Here is an 18,519-nt window from a genome sequence, read left to right as displayed (position 1 = left end):
GAAAAAATGAAAAAAATAATAATAAAAGTGTTGGCATAGTGGTCATAATTTCCTGTAAAATGAAATTGGTGTGGTCATAATTTGTTAGGTTAATTTTGTTACTTATCTTGTGACTTTTTACATTTTATTTCCAAACTTTAACAATAATGAATTAGTTGAATTTTCTATTTGATCAAGTTCCATAGATGATTTGTTGATGTAGTAGAGTTTTTATCAAACTTCTCGAATTAAGGCAAAATTCACAAAGTCTGGTTGACGATGCATCGCAACGATTTCACGATTTTCATTTACTTTGGATGGCATGAGGATCCGTCGGAATCGGCGATGTAAGTATATAACCAGAACATATATAAGTTTTGTTTGTTGTGTTAAAAATATTTTTTCATTACAAAATCGTTGAAATGTTCTTGTTTTTTTGCCACATTTCATCGCAATGTCACCCACCAAATTATTTGTTCTTGACTAATTACAAATTGTCCAATTCTTAGTTCAACTAGATTGCACTTGTCTGAAAACAAATTTCTAACCATTATAACTCCAAATTGCAAAAATATAAACAAATATGTGCTCTATAGAGATAAATTCATTTTTTCTATCATTCCATACATAACCAATCATTAGTATCAATTCAACGTGGCTTAATGTTGAAATCACATGTTCAAGATTGCGTAGACTATTGCAATTGTTAAAAGTTGCATTTTCAATAATTTTTTCTAACAAAATCTTTAACATTTGAAATTAAATAATATACTTTCATTTTATTAGGTATCAGTTATCTTCTTTCCTCAATTTTCTATTTTCTGAAAACTAATCATAAACTTTTTCGTGTTTCCAAGGGAAAAGTTTGTAGAATAATATCAATCTCTAAATTCATTTCTTTATATAATCTATTAATGTGTTTCTTCTAATTGTTTAGGGAATTTGAATTTGAAAGTTCATTGCAACTTTCTGAAGTTCTATGGACTATATATATGACGGATAATCTCCAAGTATGTTTATCATTTTTGGGGACGATGGAGCCGCACTCATTCCTCCTTTCACTCCATTTTCACTTTCAAAAGAACAACTCTTACTTATCAACTTCATAATGCAAAGCTCCCTTTAAATTTGGCAGTACTTATGAAAAATGCTCAACAATTATAGGTATATTCAATATGCTTTTTTGAAAAATGTTGCTTTTACATTTTCTGTAATAAATGAGTTCAAGTTTTGTTTCATGTCCATTTCTAGTAAAAAAAATATTTTTATTAAGATTTATTTAATTTATACTTGATTTTAAATTTTACAAGACAGTTGAAACTATAATAATTAATGTCTGATAATAATTTACTCAATGTATATATTAAGCAGGTTATGAGTTTATTTCTATTTAATAACTTAAACTATCTTTTATATTTTAGTATTTTGGTTGATTTGAATCATTTGATTACTGAATAATGAGTTATTTAGATTAAATCAAAATAAAGAAACAAGTCCTAACTAATTTATGTGAAATTTATCAGAAATGTTAATGCAGCGCCTTGGATAAATTTTAGTAACAAATCCCAAATTTATTTCTTGATAGATTATCTTATGTCAATATTGATGATGTGTTTCTTCTACTTGTTTAGGGAATTTGAATTTGAAAGTTTATTGAAACTTTATGAAGTTCTTTGTACTCGATATATGACGGATAATCTCCAAATTTATATGGCGGTCGCTATCTTGAAAAGATATCGACATGAAATAGTCGATAACAAAATGGATTTCGGAGATATCCACATGTTCATAGACAATTTGTCAATTAAACCTGACCTGAAATCAACCCTATGAGATGCAGAAGATCTGTTTATCTTTTTGTGATGATGGATTAACGTTCATTCCTAGTGACACACCATTTTCACTTCCAAAAGAACAACTCTTACATGTTAACCTTGAGCTAAGTTCAAATCATGCAAAGCTTTCTCTTGAAAAAATATCGAAATGAAATAGTCGATAAAAAAATGGATTTCGGAGATATCCACATGTTCATAAACGATTTGTCAATGAAACTTGACCTGAAATCAACCCTATGGGATGCAGAAACTCAGTTTATCTTTTTTGGGATGATGGAGTCATGCCCATTCCTCGTGACACACCATTTTCACTTCCGAAAGAGCAACTGCTACGAGTCAACCTTGATCTAAGTTCAGATCATGCAAAGCTTCCTTTAAATTCTACTTGTGAAAAATGCTCAACAATCACAGGAATATTCAATATGTTTTTTGGAAAATGTTGTTTTTACATTTTCTATAATAAATAAGTTCAAGTTTTGTTTCATATATTGTCTCCATTTCTAGTAAAAGAATTTTTTTTTTATTAAGATTTAATTATTTTATACTGGATTTTAAATTTTATAACATGATTCTCACCGGCAGTTGAAACTCATTGTATTAAACAAATATAATTGGGTATTTTGGATTAAATATAAATGATGAAACAATGCCTAACTAATATAAAACTGGACGCGCTCCTTGACAGAATGCCAAACACACATCAATATAATACCGAAGTTGAATAAAAGGACAGAAGCGCCTATCCAAAATACCGATTTGGATATAAAACCGAAAGCGCCTCTTCAGAATACCGATGTTAATCAAATGCCGAATTTGATCAACTATCGGGCAACTTCGTTTCGGTTTTCTTCACTTTGATCATACATGTAAACAATAGCACAACTTAGTCTTATTATACACTAAAACTTAATCAAAAACTTTAACTTAACAATTTCTCCATTTTTGGTTGTTTAACCTAAATTATCAAAACCCATAATTTTATAATTGATTAATTATTCTAAGTTAATTAACAATTTTAATCTAACAATAATATATATATCTATATATATAAGTGATCAGTATTTAAAAAAAAGAGTTTGATCAAAAATTTACGAATTATTTTAATAAACACTCAAAATAGGTCAATGATTAATAAACATTTTAATAAAACACCTTAAGAAAATATTTTATGAAAAAGTTCCTAAAATTTCATATTTTAGGGGGATGTACGTGTTTTATTCATAACAATGGGAAAAATCATTTGACTGATTTTGATGCTAAGGCATATGCTGGAATTATGTTAGGTTATTCTTCAGTTAGTAAATCTTATAGAGTGTTTAATAAACAAACTTTAACTGTTAAAGAATCTGCTCATATCGTTTTTGATGAGTCTGTTGAAAGCAACTCCAACGAGATCATTGAAGTTGCTAACAAGTTAGAAGCGGTTAGTCTTCAATCTAATAGTGATGATGAAGTTCTGATCAATAAGAACAACACGTCTGATCAGCTGGGTGACTCGGTTGATATCCAACCAGTCTATAAGTCAGCAGATGACTAACAGTCTGCATGTCATGGGGTCATTTGACCAGACGTCTAATCCTTAAGGACCAAACATCAAATGGAACATAAATTTTTCACCCGAGCTAATAATTGGTAATCCTAATGCTCCTTTTAGGACCAAACACCAATTAATTGATGAATTTATAAACTCTTCCTTTATTTCTTAAATTAAGCCTAATAAAATCGATGAAACACTGCTTGATCCAAATTGGATCAATGTTATGCAAGAGGAGTTGAATTAATTTGAAAGAAATAAAGTGTGACATCTAATTCCAAGACCGAATGATCAATCGCTTATTGGAACCAGATGAGTTTTTCGAAATAAGCTTAGTGAAGATGGCTTGGCTGTGAGAAACAAAGTCAGTTTAGTGGCCCAAGGTTATAGGCAGGAGGAAAAAATTGACTTTGAGGAGTCATTCGCCCTTGTTGCTAGACTTGAAGCTATCTGAATCTTCCTAGCTTATGCATCTTTTAAAAACATCAAAGTTTATTAAATGGATGTGAAATGTGCATTTCTAAATAAAATTCTTAATGAGGATGTGTATGTTGAATAGCCGCCAGACTTTCAAGATCACTCATTTCCTAATCACATTTTCAAACTCGATAAAGCTTTATATGATCTTAAACAAGCTCATAGAGCTTGATATGATACTTTGACTAAGTTCTTGTTTGATCATAATTTTATCATTGATACAATAGATAAAACATTGTTTAGATTTGTTCAAGATTCACATATATTACTTGTTCAAATTTATGTTGATGATATCATATCTTGATCAACTAACCCCAAATTATGTAAGAAATTTTCTAAGTTGATGTAGGAAAAAATTGAAATGAGTATGATGAGATAACTGATGTTCTTCCTTGGTCTTCAATTTCGTCAACTTTAAGATGACATATTCATCAATCAAGCGAAATATACCAGGGAGCTGCTGAAGAAATTCGACATGGAGAGATGCTTTGCTGCTTCAACTCCAATGAACTCATCCAACAAGATGGATAAGAATGAAGATGGTCAGTCTGTCGACATCACTTCTTATATAGGAATCATTGGATCTCTACTTTATCTAACAGCTAGTCGGTCAGACATCCTGTTTGTTGTCGGCGTTTGCGGAAGATTCTAGGCTAACCCAAAACAATCTCATTATATTGTTGTTAAACGTATCTTGAAGTATTTAAATGAAACTCAAAATATGAGACGGTGGTATTAGAAGGATTCCAGTCTCAATTTAATTAGCTATTCTGATGCAGATTATGCAGGCTACAAGATAGATCAGAAGAGCACCAGTAGAACTTGTCAGTTACTTGGTGATCGTCTGATTTCTTGGTTTAGCAAGAAGTAGACGTCTGTCTCCACGTCTACAATAGAGGCATAGTACCTTGTTGCAGGCAGTTGTTGTGCTCAATTGTTATGGGTTCAACATCAGCTCATGGATTACGACATCCATGTAGACGAATCTCCGATCTTCTGTGACAACACCAGAGCAATTTCCATAACATACAATCCGGTGTTGCATTCCAGAATCAAGCATATCGACATTCGACGCCATTTCATCCGGGAGCATGTCAATCAAAAGCATATTCGACTGGAATATGTTCTAACAGATCAGCAAGTGGCCGACATATTCACGAAGCCACTCCCCGAGACTAAGTTTTCTTAATTTATAAATGTTTTGGGTCACCTAAACTAATTTAAATTAAGTATGCACAAATTGAGGGGGAAATTTGTTGATAAGTTGAAAGACAAACGTGTTAAGACGGATGTCTCAAATCGAACTGAATATATCAGTCGTCTGAAGACGTTGTACATCAGACAGACTGTGCTTAAGAAACTTGCAATTTAAGCGTAGTCAGACGTCTAAATGTGAGGCAGGTGTCTACTGACCCGGCTGTTTCTATGTATTAGCAGACGCCTTCCGAACAGACGTCTTACTTAGCTTAGACGCAAGGTATGCGGATAGTACAGACAAACGTCTGTCTACAAGCGCTCTTCACACACCTCATCTTAAGACGAGTGGGACAACTGTCCTATTTATTAATGAGTTATCTTTCTATTTTCCCTTTTAGACAGTAAACATTCATATTTCGAAATATTTTGAGGGAAAATATTTATAAGATAAGATAAAATCTTATTAATATCTTCAAATAACGAATAACATGAAGACGCGTGTCTATCATTGTTAAATATATGATCAACACGTCTAACGGTTCATTACCTCATGTTTTATAATTAATTATAGCTTTTATGTTTCTTTTAATGATGACTTTTATAGATGTTTTTTATTTTAAATAATGACGGTTTATTATAATGATGTCCTTTGGGGCACGTGTCAGTTCAAAGCTATATAAGGTTTCCTTGTACGCCTAAAATATTTTCATATTCTCGAGCTTTTCTAAAACCCTAAAAATCTTTTTATCGCCTCTCTAGAATCAAGCTTTATTCTTCATTGTTTACTTTTCTAAATCCTAAGATGACTAAGAAAATCATTTCCTTCGCTTAAAACACCGTGTAGGTATTGTATCGGATTGTAGTGCCCTCGCGGGAACGCGGAGAAGAATTTCAAACACGGAGCAGAATTGGAATATCTATAGGAACTGGAATTTACCGTTTTTTGAACTCACTAGAACTGAAAGCATTGTAATCAGATAATTCATTTACGTTTTTAGTTTTTTAGCTTTTATTCAGAATGTTACGACTTCAAAATCATTCTAGGCCTGTCTAGAATGATCTCTTAAACTCGTGGTTTTTTTCCCGTTTTTGGGAATTTTGAATGAAATGACGTTAAGTCGTTTTTTTCAAAAAAACACCATGTAGGTAGATTTGACTCTGTTTATTCGTCTGGGCTGCCGGAGATGGTGGTGATGTTCAGATCCTTGGAGGCTTTCGGCCTCAGAAATTTCTTGGCGGTCCATTCTCTTCGTGACTCGGAGGTCCGTGAGTTCTTTGAAACAACGAAGCTGGTTGGTGATTCTATTTCAACAATGGTGAAGGGTGCTGAAATCTCCTTATCTAAAGATCTATTTGTTAGATTAAATTAATATTGAACATTTAATATAATAATTCTACAGGATTTTGATAATTTATCTTAAATAATCAAAAAGGGAGAAATTATTAAGTTAAAGTCTTTTATTAATTTTAAGTGTAACAATAAGACTAAGTTGTGTTAAATTGATTATGTGTAGGTTCAAAGTGAAGAAAACCGAAATGGGAATTAAGTCTGGTAGTTGATCAAATTCGGTATTTGACCAACTTCAGTTTTTGGAGAAGCGCTTTCGGCATTTTGTTCACTTCAGTTTTTGGAGAAGCGCTTCTGGCTTTTTGTTCACTTCAGTTTTTGGAGAAGCGCTTCCAGCATTTTGTTCACTTTGGTTTTGGGAGAAGAGCTTCCGGCATTTTGTTCACTTCGATTATTTGAGAAGCGCTTCTAGCATTTTGTTCACTTTGATTTTTGGAGAAGCGCTTCGGTATTTTATTCACTTTGGTTTTTGGAGAATCGATTCTGGCATTTGATCATCTTTGGTATTTTGAGAAACGCTTCTATTATTTAACCTCTTCGGTTTTATATGAAGCGTTTCCGGTATTTAACATCTTCGATTGTATATGAAGCGCTTCGGGTATTTAACCTCTTTGGTTTTATATGAATCGCTTCTGGTATTTTAACCTTTTCGGTTTTATATGAAGTGCTTCCAGTATTTTAACCTCTTCGGTTTTGTATGAAGCGCTTCCGGTATTTAACCTTTTCGGTTTTATATGAAGCGCTTCTAGTATTTTAACCTCTTCGGTTTTATATGAAGCGCTTCCGGTCTTTTAACCTCTTCAGTTTTATATGAAACACTTCTGGTATTTTAACCTCTTCGGTTTTTGAGAAGCGTTTCCGGCTTTTCATTATCTTCGATATTTGCTAAGCACTTCTAGTTTTTTCCAAAGCTCCAGTTTTATGAAGCGCTTCCAGTATTTAATCAAAATCAGTGTTTGATAAAGTTCTACTTTTGTGAAGTACATTCAGTTCTTGATCAAATTTGATATTTGATCAAACATCTGAAATCCCTCTTCAGCGCATTAGCCGAATCCGTTGCTGGCAGTCTAACACAGCAGCTGAACTAAATCTATAGAAGACTGCCATGTGCCAAACGAATTCAGACTTCTTGTGACGTATGTTCCTAGTACACCACGATCTCTTAATTAATATTTGGCGCACTACCATCATCTAGTACACTCATGATCAAACACATATTCTCTGATGTACTACCCTAACACACATCAACCAAAATAGGACACGCAACAGCTGAAGCAAATTTGTCTGTTGAGGAGTTATCTATTTAAAAAGAAGTTTGAGGACAATTTTCAACACTAGTTTTTCGCAATCTCTCTCGATAATCGCTCGATTAACATTGGTCTTTCACACATACAATCTTGCAATCAATCTTCGTGAACCAACTCAAGCTTTCAAACATTTTACAATATCAAGTTTTCTAAGATTAATATTACCCTATAATTCACATACTGTTCTTTCTATGTGAGATATCAGTATTGTAAGTTGATAGAATATGTTCTGTTCAACAGAGTGTTGTGTGCTAAGAGTTCGGAAAAAGGCATTGTCTAAGTCATGGTTGTCCGACCGAGTTTGTGTAACTTTTTTATTCAAACCAAATCTTCTAGTGAATATCCTTCTACTTGTAGAAGAAGAGGTGACATATGAGAGTTTATTCCAAACATCCATAAACAAACTATGTGTCTTGTGTTCTTTTGATTCTGCATTTTTCAATCCTTTATTTACCGTTTCAAGTCAAAATAAATAGTTCTGCACTTGACTCCGGTCAAGAGTTTGTGAAGACTTGTGAAGAATAGAAGTAGAATCTAACCTCTAACAGGGTTATATTCGTCTTGAAGTTAAAGAAGTGTTCAACATAGTCAGACCCCCGTCTCTATTGTTGCACCTGATCCTAAAAACTATCCATCACGTTTTCTATGACTGTTAAGTATAGGATTAGTGGCACGCTTGGTCTTGGTGGCATCAGAATAGGAGGATTCTTGAGGTACAACTTTATCTTCTCAAATGCGTTCTGACAAGCTTCATCTTATACGAATCTTTCATTTTTCCTTAAAAGTTTAAACAAATGATCACATGTCATAGTCAACTTGTTTATGAATTGACTTATATAATAGATCTTGCCTAGAAAGCCTCGCACTTCTTTCTCGCTTCGTGGAGATGGCATTGTCGCGATCGCTTCTATCTTGCTCGGATCAACCTCAATATCTTTTTGTGTGATTAGGAAACCTAGCATTTTCCCGTCGTTACTCCAAATGTGCACTTCTCCGGGTTGAGCCTAAGTTGGAACTTCCGGATGCATTGTAAGAATTTATCAAGATTCTGGATATGCCCCTCCCGATCTCATGACTTGACAATCATATCATCCACATAGACTTCTACCTCCTTGTGGATCATATCGTGAAGAATCATTGTAGAAGATTGTTGATACGTTTCTCTTGTGTTCTTCAGCCCGAAAGGCATGACTCGACAACAAAATGTTCTGACTTCTATGATGAACGTTATCTTTTCTTTGTCTTCTAAAGCCATGAGTACTTGATTGTAGTATGAGAGTTCGTCCATGAATGATAGGAGTTGATGATCTGCTTCGTGATCCACTAGAATGTCGTGTGTGGAAGTGGGAAACTGTCTTTAGGGCTTGCTTTGTTGAGATCTCGATAGTCTATGCACACTCGGATCTTTCCATTTTTCTTCATTACTAGGACTATATTGGCGATCCACTTTGAATAATCTACCACTTTGAGGAATCCCGCATTAAGCTGTTTTTGAACTTCTTCTCTGATATTGTCCACGATGTCTGCCTTCATTCTTTAGAGCTTATGCTTCACTGGTTTTGTATCTTCATAAATGGTATGCAGTGTTGGATGAATCTAGATCGATACTTGACATATCTTTATAAGACCATACAAAAATATTTTTGTTTGTTTTCAAAAGTTCAATTAGATTTTCTCGTTTTAAATCATTTAAAATTTTATCGATTAAAACAATCTAAGGATCTTCTTTAGTGTTAAAATTTATCTCAATTGTTTCTTCTGTAGTGGACAAATCCTCCTCTTGTTTATCTAGATAATGAATCATCTCATAGAACATTTCAGATTTAAACATTTCATCGGTGTTCATATAGTCAAATGTTTCTTCTTCGTTGTTAAAAACATTGTTTAAAGTGTCCATAGACTTAGAGTTATTAAAATAATGTTCTGCATGTGAATGAAATTCATAACGATAGATTTTAAGTTCGAATAATTTTTAGAGAATGCGTGTTTCGTCAGGTATGCATCGACCTCCTCGCTATTCGTGACGTCATCATAGTCAGAATCTGTGTGGATCAACTCTTCTGGACTGAATGGCTTAGAAGGGCTTGTGTATACATCGTCATTAGAGTTGTTCCTTGATCTCGGTTCACGTTCACATTATAGTTCGTGCATTTCCTCCAGTACATCCTGTCAATCATTTGGTTCCCCATAATCATGAAAGAAAAGGGGTTTGAGTAAGAAGACAATCAGAAAAGATTTCCAAACCTATAAATCAACATTTGGAGGTTGGGTGTATGAACAGTTCTGGGAATTGGAATTGAGGAAGGGTTTCTCCTTGTTTTACGAACTGGCCATTCAGGGTAGGTGGGATCGAAATGTATGTGTCAACTATTTTACCTATGATTCCCTCATGGATCCCAGATATCTTGTAACCCATACTAAGTCGATTCACATTTCCTACCATCTACACTAAACCCAGTATTTCTGAAGATTGTGGACCTAAACCAAAACCTAGAAAATAATTCATCATGTTCATGAAATACAACACTAGAGGAGAAAAATAGTCAAATACTGGTATTTTGTACGGATCGTTACCTTTCCCTGATAGCATACCCATGGTAAAATCTTTGAGGTGAACCTCTTCAGACGTAGCATGTGCTAAGCTAGTACCTACCGTGACATACGACTCAACATTTATTGTGATCAACTTTTCTCGTGACACAAATCAAACATTCTAATGCAAAGTTGACGATACTGCCTTCATCTAGTATAACCATGGTCGACCCAAAATGATATTATATGACGACTTCATATCAATGACAACAAACTCTACTTCAGACGATGCTCCTACTATTTTTACAATTGTTTTGAAGGTACCCATGATTTCTTTTTTCTCGCTATCGAAACCGCGAACACATAAGTCTGAAGGTACAATACTTTCTCTCTAAACACCGATCTTCTCTAACATTCTCCACAGACAAGTATTCAAGGCTGATCCATTATCAACTAAGTCCATCGGAACAGATTTCCCTTCCATACTCACAGAAATGTATAATATTTTAGAATGATCTGCATCATATGAAGGTAAATCTTAATCATCAAATTCTATCTTCGGTTATGTTCCTACCCTAAATACCATTCCAACCATATGTTCTGGGCAAGTATTCACTAGATATTATCTTGGGAAAGCTCGTTTAGTAAAGCCCGACACACTACAACAAAACATAGATTTAGTGACCTATAATTGACAACGCTTAATAAGCGTTGGTAAAAGTCGTGAGAGAAAATAAGTTTTTCCCAACCTTTAATATCTATTACAACCTTTAAAATTTTATTTAATTTTTACTTCTTTTTAATTTTTTTAAAAATAAAATAACAGGTCGAGTCTTCTAATTTGAATGGGTCAACCAGGATAGGGTTTCTTAGGTGAGCCCTAATAAACATTCATTTCCTCTTCTCTCTAGTATCTCTCTAATCTTCCACACGATATCTCTCTAATCTTCCACACGATAGAGGTTTATCAGGTGATCCCTAACACTCAACCTACGTAGCTTCCTTAGGTAACCAATCAACTCTGGTAACTCGATAATCTTGTCTTTATTTGTTAGATCTACTTGGAATCTAAGAGTATTATTAGTCCATATAAGTTGTACAGGATGAGGGCACACCTTGTGTATCGATTTTCATTTCCAATAATTTTATTCAAGCTGATTATGATTCTGTTTATTGCTCGCCTTCATATTTCCGCAACTTTTTTGATCTCTAGAACCAAGCTTGCCTTCACTCTCGTGGCTGATGCTTTTGTGTTGTCTATTTGATATCCTTTGATGCGATTTTCTTCATTCATGTGTTGATGCTTTTCATTTTGACATCTGAAAAACAAGGTAAGGAAGCAAAGAAAGAACTGGTGGTTTATCTGATTGACGCCTCTCCCAAAATGTTCGGCACCACCTGTATAAGGGTTAGGAACCGAGAACCCACTTTTTAAGTACATGGGCGTAAAAACATTCATATATGGAATGTGAAATGAATCTTCTAGCGTATTCATGTCTCTAGTCATTCTATATGGTTATGGCATTCCATATTATATAACATAGTTCTTTGCTTTAGGAATTTTAGATGCACAAGGATACAAAGATACTGTGATAGTCAATCCATTGGAACAACAATGTTAATGAAGAAAAAAACTTGTTATGAAATATGAACTAAGTTACATGATTGTTGTAATTGAAAGTTTCTTTCACACTATATGAAGGAAAATGAAAGTGAAGAAACTCATTTTCATGTTGTCATTAGTTGTGTTGCTCAGGCGCTGAAGACTCGGATTATTAATAGTTCTTACGATAAAGTCGCGATATGCTTCTTTAACACGGTGATAATTTTTAATGCATTCCTCTTTAAATTTAGGCTTCTTAGCTATTTTATTTTAATTCATTATCAATTCACACTAATTTTATAAATCATATTATCATTTAAGAAATCTTACATATATAGAATGGAATGGAATAGAATGGAATGGAATGGAGTGGAGTCGATGGACTAACATTTTGTTTCAGAAAAGCATGTGAATTATCATGAAGAAGTTGTATTAAAGCCTTATGTGGCGACATGTATGTACCATACGTCTTACTATATTTGCGAGTTGATAAACCTTTTATTGTCTCTTCAAATTTGTCAAGTTATTAAGGAGTTTTTGTTCTATATATATATATATATATATATATATATATATATATATATATATGATGAAAAAGCTGATAGAGTTTAACTTGTCTTCTTTGTTATATCAGAATAAATGTTTAATTTTTCTAGTTTTTTCATTTTTTTTTCAGGTATCCAGCATATTAAATATTTTTCTTCACACAGAGAAGGATGACAATCTCGACTTAGTTATTTTGAAGGTAAGCAGCACATAGAAATCTCTATATATGGGTGATCTTTGTTTATTATTTTTTTTCTTACATTTTTCAGTTTGTAAGTTGCATTTTGCTTTCAGAGTTTAATTTTAATTTGACAAATGTTTTATTCTTAATAGTAACCAATATGGTAACAGGGTAAAGGAAGAGCTTTTTGTGCAGGTGGTGATGTTGCAACTGTGGTTCATGAGATTTATAATGGTATAGTTATCCAGATGAAGGAAAATTGAGCTGATATGGTTTTTGTTTACAGAATATATAAGAGTCTATAACTAATTGTAGTTTGTTACCTTATTTTATACATTAGGAAACACAAAATTTGGTACTGATTTTTTCAGGACATAATTCACTTTAAATTATGTGATGGCCACATATACCAAGCCCCGGGTGATTAAGCAATCAACATGGTTTCTTTGTTTACTTTTTGTCTTTTTTGTTGTTGCACGTTTTTATCTTTTCCTTTGATTGAAAATTTGTTTGAAGATTTCTATTCTTAATGGAATTGTCATGGGAGGTGGGGTAGGCGCTTCAATACATGGCAATTTTCCAGTTGCTACAGAAAATATTTGGAGATGCAGAATGTCTTATATATCTACTCTCGAAATATGATTTTATTTCAATTTAGATTCTTTCAATATTCATTTCCTATTTCTAAGAGTGTTACAGATAAATATCTTTGCTTTGAATTACTGAAAGGGCTGAAATTTTTTCCTAACATGAATTGGGTCTAGCTAAAATTGATTTCTTTTTCTTTATGTATTTTTATCTGAACCTGCAGGTATTTGCAATGCCAGAAACCAGTATAGGACTCTTCCCGGATGTGGGTGTCAATTAATTTTTACGCAGGCTTCCTGGATTTTTGGGTATTTTATAGAGTAATTATTTTGGTTTTAGGATTGATATGCGTAAACATTCAATTGGTTCATCTTATCTCTTTCATGTTGATTAAGATAAATTTTGACATAATGTGGCAGGTGAATATGTTAGCCTTACTGGTTGTAGCTTGGATGGTGCCGACATGCTAGCCTGTGGCCTTGCGACCCATTTTGTCCCCGTTGAGGTAAATTTCATTAAAATCAGTCAACCCAAAAGTTGAATAGCATCAGCTATGATAGAAATACAACCAAGTATAGGTACAAGTCATAAGTAGTCGTGAAATGAAGAAAATACAACAAGGTTCAATGAAACTCACTCAAAGCGGAAATTCTTACAATAACGCTCATTTCCTAATGTCATAGTTGACTACAGAAAAAAAATCATATTTGTTCTCTTTTTTATTTTTGTCATCTCCTTCTTCATTCTTCATTATTATATTACCAATATTAGTAAATTTCGTTACATTCTTCTTTCACAGAAGCGATTAATTATCTTTTTCTACTTTTCTGCCATCTTTCATTTGGCAACTAAAAACATTGATGATCACAAATACATCATTAATGTTTTCCCTCTGTCTTCCATTGATGAACAGAGATTGCCTTCATTAGAAGCTGCTCTACAAATGTAAACTCAAGAAATCTAGCCATTGTTTCTGCAATTATTGATGAATACTCTGAGCTACCAAATCTAAAAGAGACGAGTGCATATAGCAGGTAATTATTTATCTGATATTTATTGCATCCTTTAGTGATTTTCTTACTTTTCTTCACTATTTCTTCCGTTTTTTGCTTGCATATTTAATCTTTTCTTTACTTTATCCCCTTTTGGTTTTGATTTTGAGCTTTTGCTTGGTGGCAGGTTGGATATTATCAACAATTGTTTCTCTAGAAGAACAGTTGAAGAAATCTTAGATGCACTAGTAAGTAAACCAGAATCCTGTATTAATCATCTAAATTTAATATCTTCTCTACCTAATAATGATCACATCTAGAATTCCTGTATTAATCATCTAAATTTTCCTAACTCAAAAAACAACTTTGATCATTTGCAATATAAAGCCTTTTAGGGCTCTTGTGACCATTTTAAGAGAAGTGTGGATCTCTCTTGCAAGTACATATTGATTCTGAAACTGTATTATCATGTAGTTTAGAAATGGAATGTCAAATATCATAGCTATTTGTTCTTTTAGGTTTCTGCAACATGTAGTTTATTAAAAAAATTCTGACTGAAGTGTTACGCTCCTTCAATATATTTTTTTTGGAAAATTAAAGGAGAACTAGCATTGAGTCACTTTTCTATCTAGGATTTCCTATGTTACTTCAGGCTCATTGTGTTCTTCATTTCTATGGACCAGCTTTCTGATTCAATAATTTTCAACCATGACCAACCCCGGTGTTTTGGCTACCTGGTTTGTTTACTTATTTTGTTTCCATTTGTAAACAAGGCTCATATTATTATTATTGACTTTGAATTTTCTACCGGTAGGATTATTATTATTATTATAGGAAATTTGATTAAACGTTTGAAATTTACAATTTTTTTTCTCTTTACAGGTATGTGCAGATCCTTCAAGATTTCAGGCTTACCCACGAGACATCATTTGTCCGAGCACTAATTTCTGTAGTCGGAGTCCATTCTTCTTCAATATTGTAATTATATCTCTTATTTTTTTGGCTGGTCCATTGATAACAATATGTTACAGGGATGCTTCTTTCAATAATTTTTCAGATCAGTGACTAAGTCTGACTATTTAACGTTGTGAAATGGTTCATAAGTGTAAGAGTTTCCTCTTTAGAATGAATTTCATTAAGAGAGGATGATGATGATCTTCATTTGTTCTACTGGTGCATGTTCATATGGGTCCAGAAAGTGAATTTAACTTCCAAAAGGATAGCCAAAGGTCATTGGAGAATGATTTCAAGACAGTTGTAGGAGTAAGTTTATTTATCTAAACAAATATGATTTTTTGGATTAAAAAATGCGTATTTTGCTGAAAATTGTATTGTTTTTAATATTAATAGTCTTGTCTTGTGGGCGTCATTTGTGATCTTCTTGCTCCTGAATATTAATGGTGAAACATGGTTCTTTTGGGAATAGTTGTGGCTTTTCTTTCCAACATGAATTATGAACTCATAAAAATCTTTTTTTAGGATGGCATATATTGTTTTGGGGATCATTGATTCATGTAGTGGTAAGGATTAAGGAATCTTTTTTTTGAACTTGTCATTTTTATGAATTCAGATGTATACTGCATTTTTCAGATAATCTTAACAGTTGTGCTTCAAGTTATTATGACAAAAATGGCTATGGAAATCACCCAAAGACATGCAGTTGGGCAATGAATTCCTCTCGTGCAGGCATTGGATAAGCACTTTTGGTTTGGACGGCCACAATTAGTTCATCATCTTATCCATTTTTCACTTTTTCAGGTGATGAATTAATTGTTCGTCTTTGAATTCTTGATATCTGTTTGATAATCCTTGTTTTTCTTCTTCTTATACAGAATGCATTCCAGATATAGTTAAAATCATTTATCTTAAAAATATTCAGTAAACTTAAGTTTTTTTTTCTTTCAAATTTTGTCTAGGCATTTTTTATTTCTTATCTTAAAAAGAATATTCTTTTATATAGTTGTAGGAGGCCCAAAAAGAAGATCAAGTAGATGAAAATATTATCAATTTTCAGTTTTCAATTTCAGCTTTGTTGTACAAAATAGTCAAAATTATTAGAGAATTTATGTTAATTTTGTTATAATTAAATATATCAATAATTAGTATGAAATAGTTTTTTAATGATTATTTAATTTGTAATAAATAAAAATAAATATTCAGATAAAATTGTCAAAAAAAATTAAAAAAATCAATATTAGACATTTTGCAACGCTTGCATTCATGATACCGACGCTTAAATAAGCGTCGTTAAAACTTGCGCCCACCCTACTTCTGGCGACGCAAGAATAAGTGCCGGTAATATTTTTGGCGACGCTATTAAGGGTTGGCAGAAGTCTTTTAAGCGTCGCCGAAAGTCTTTTTTGTTGTAGTGACAGTGCTCAATATAATACATCAAGAGTTCCCACATTGACACATTGGTATTTGTCTTCTTTAGTTGGGTGAATAGACTGTCGTCGGCATTCTGAGCACGTGGAACATCAACTCCTCTTACCCTTTTCTTGTTAGTTTCAATTTGCTTATCAAGAGGCACTACTTTCATGAACATGAGCTGATAGTCTATGCCTCTTCGTGTCGCATTTACCTTCCAAAAATCATGAAATTACAAAAACTTCACATTCTTCAGTTTGAAACTACCAATCGTTTGCGAATTCCACATTTGCTTGTACTTGCTTACCTTCCCACCCATTTTCTTGGTCAGATTCTTCGAAATCACCAAAATCGAAAACGACGATCATCCAATTATCAGTATTGATCGAGCAAGGGATGTCCAACATCTTTTCTATTTCCGCGTCTAACTCTACATGATTGACATTGTGTTTCGCTAGAGGGTTGGACTTTACTTAGTATGCTAGGATAGTACCATCGTTGATAAGATCCTGAATTTTATGTTTGAGGGCGAAGAAAAAGTCAGTAGAGTGCCATTTCGCTTGGTGGTATTTACACTACTCATTGGTAAATTTTCTCATTATTTACTTCCCCGAGTGAGGGGTCAATACTTGGATGATTTTTCTCGGTAACAACACTTCTAGAGCCTTGGATATTGATATTCCCAAATAAACGAACGTCCTGCAAGGCTTAGTAGTATTGGTTCCTATTTGAGGTGACGTATGAACCTACCTTGGTGGAAACAGTTATCTTTGAGGAAACATTTGTTTTGAAAGACGCGTCGCTTCATTGTTCCTTTCCTCCCAGACGTTGGAAACATGACCAATTTTCGCCTTCTTTCGTGGATTATACCTAGGGGCGTTGAGTATGGCTTTTCCACCTTCTTTAGCTTCCTTTCTAAGGGCATCATCATACCCATCATCAACACTTGTTAAGTCTTTCAAGAAGTGATATTTTGGACTTAGGAGTTTCTTCGTATACTGTACGTTCATATTAACGTAAAGCATTTCGACTTGTGCTTGTTCACTAGGCAGTTTGTCTAATTTAGACGCAACTTCTTTATATTTGTTCGCGTAGCCTTCAAAAGTTTCGTTTTCCCCTTGGTGAATCTGACGCAGCTTCCGCTCGAGTTTTTCAACCTTGACAAACATAGCGAACTGACTAATGAACACCTTGGCCAATTCTTCCATGGTCTAGTACTTTGCAATATTTTGACGCGTATGTCCTTCTAAAGTCGTGTCTGACAAGTACCTAAGGAATATTTGAGTCATTGTGATCTCTCCTAAATTACGTGGCATCATATTTATGATATACTCATTTATGAAGGTCGTAGTATCCTTCTTTCCCGAGTACTTTGGAAGTTTTGGCAATTTCAGTCCATGAGGTATGGAAGCATTTTTCGCAGCTTCCATACTATACCTCCAGGATTCCATGGCCCTGGACGTACCTCTAGTAGTTGGCTCACTTTTCTTCTTTAAGATTTTAGCTTGTACCTTCTTCATGTTGTTAATTTCCTCAGCTTGATCGAGAACAACATCAGCTATTGAACCACGTTGTCCATCAATGGATCGAGATACTTGACTCCCTTTTCTCATTTTCCTTCCAGCATTTGCTCTTTCGTTGACCTCTTTAAACTCAGCATCACGCTCTTCTATTATCGCTTTCCCTTTTTTGATTTGGGCAATACATGCCAATTGTCTATAGGCCTTAGCTTCTTCATCAGAATCATACCAATCTTCTGCATTCACTCCTTCATCATTCTTAGGGTTTGAAATATTTTAGTTAGATGAATTCAGGTTAGAAGTATGAGGATGAGGTTGTGAATCAATAGGAGGAACCATCGCTTCCACTCGTGCCATTAGAAGTGTTATCTTGTGTTCTAGAACCCTCAAATCATCCTTGGTGGTCATAGATTCTGATTTGATGCTAGTAAAGTAACTTGTCCTTCGACCTGGTGTAGATTTCTCCTCCGAGTTAGACATAGCTCTTGCGTAACGTCCAGAAATTGGGTCACG

The sequence above is a fragment of the Impatiens glandulifera genome, chromosome 8 (genome assembly GCF_907164915.1).
Source record: "Impatiens glandulifera chromosome 8, dImpGla2.1, whole genome shotgun sequence".
Lineage (NCBI taxonomy): Eukaryota > Viridiplantae > Streptophyta > Magnoliopsida > Ericales > Balsaminaceae > Impatiens > Impatiens glandulifera.
Note: the sequence above shows the minus strand (reverse complement) of the source record.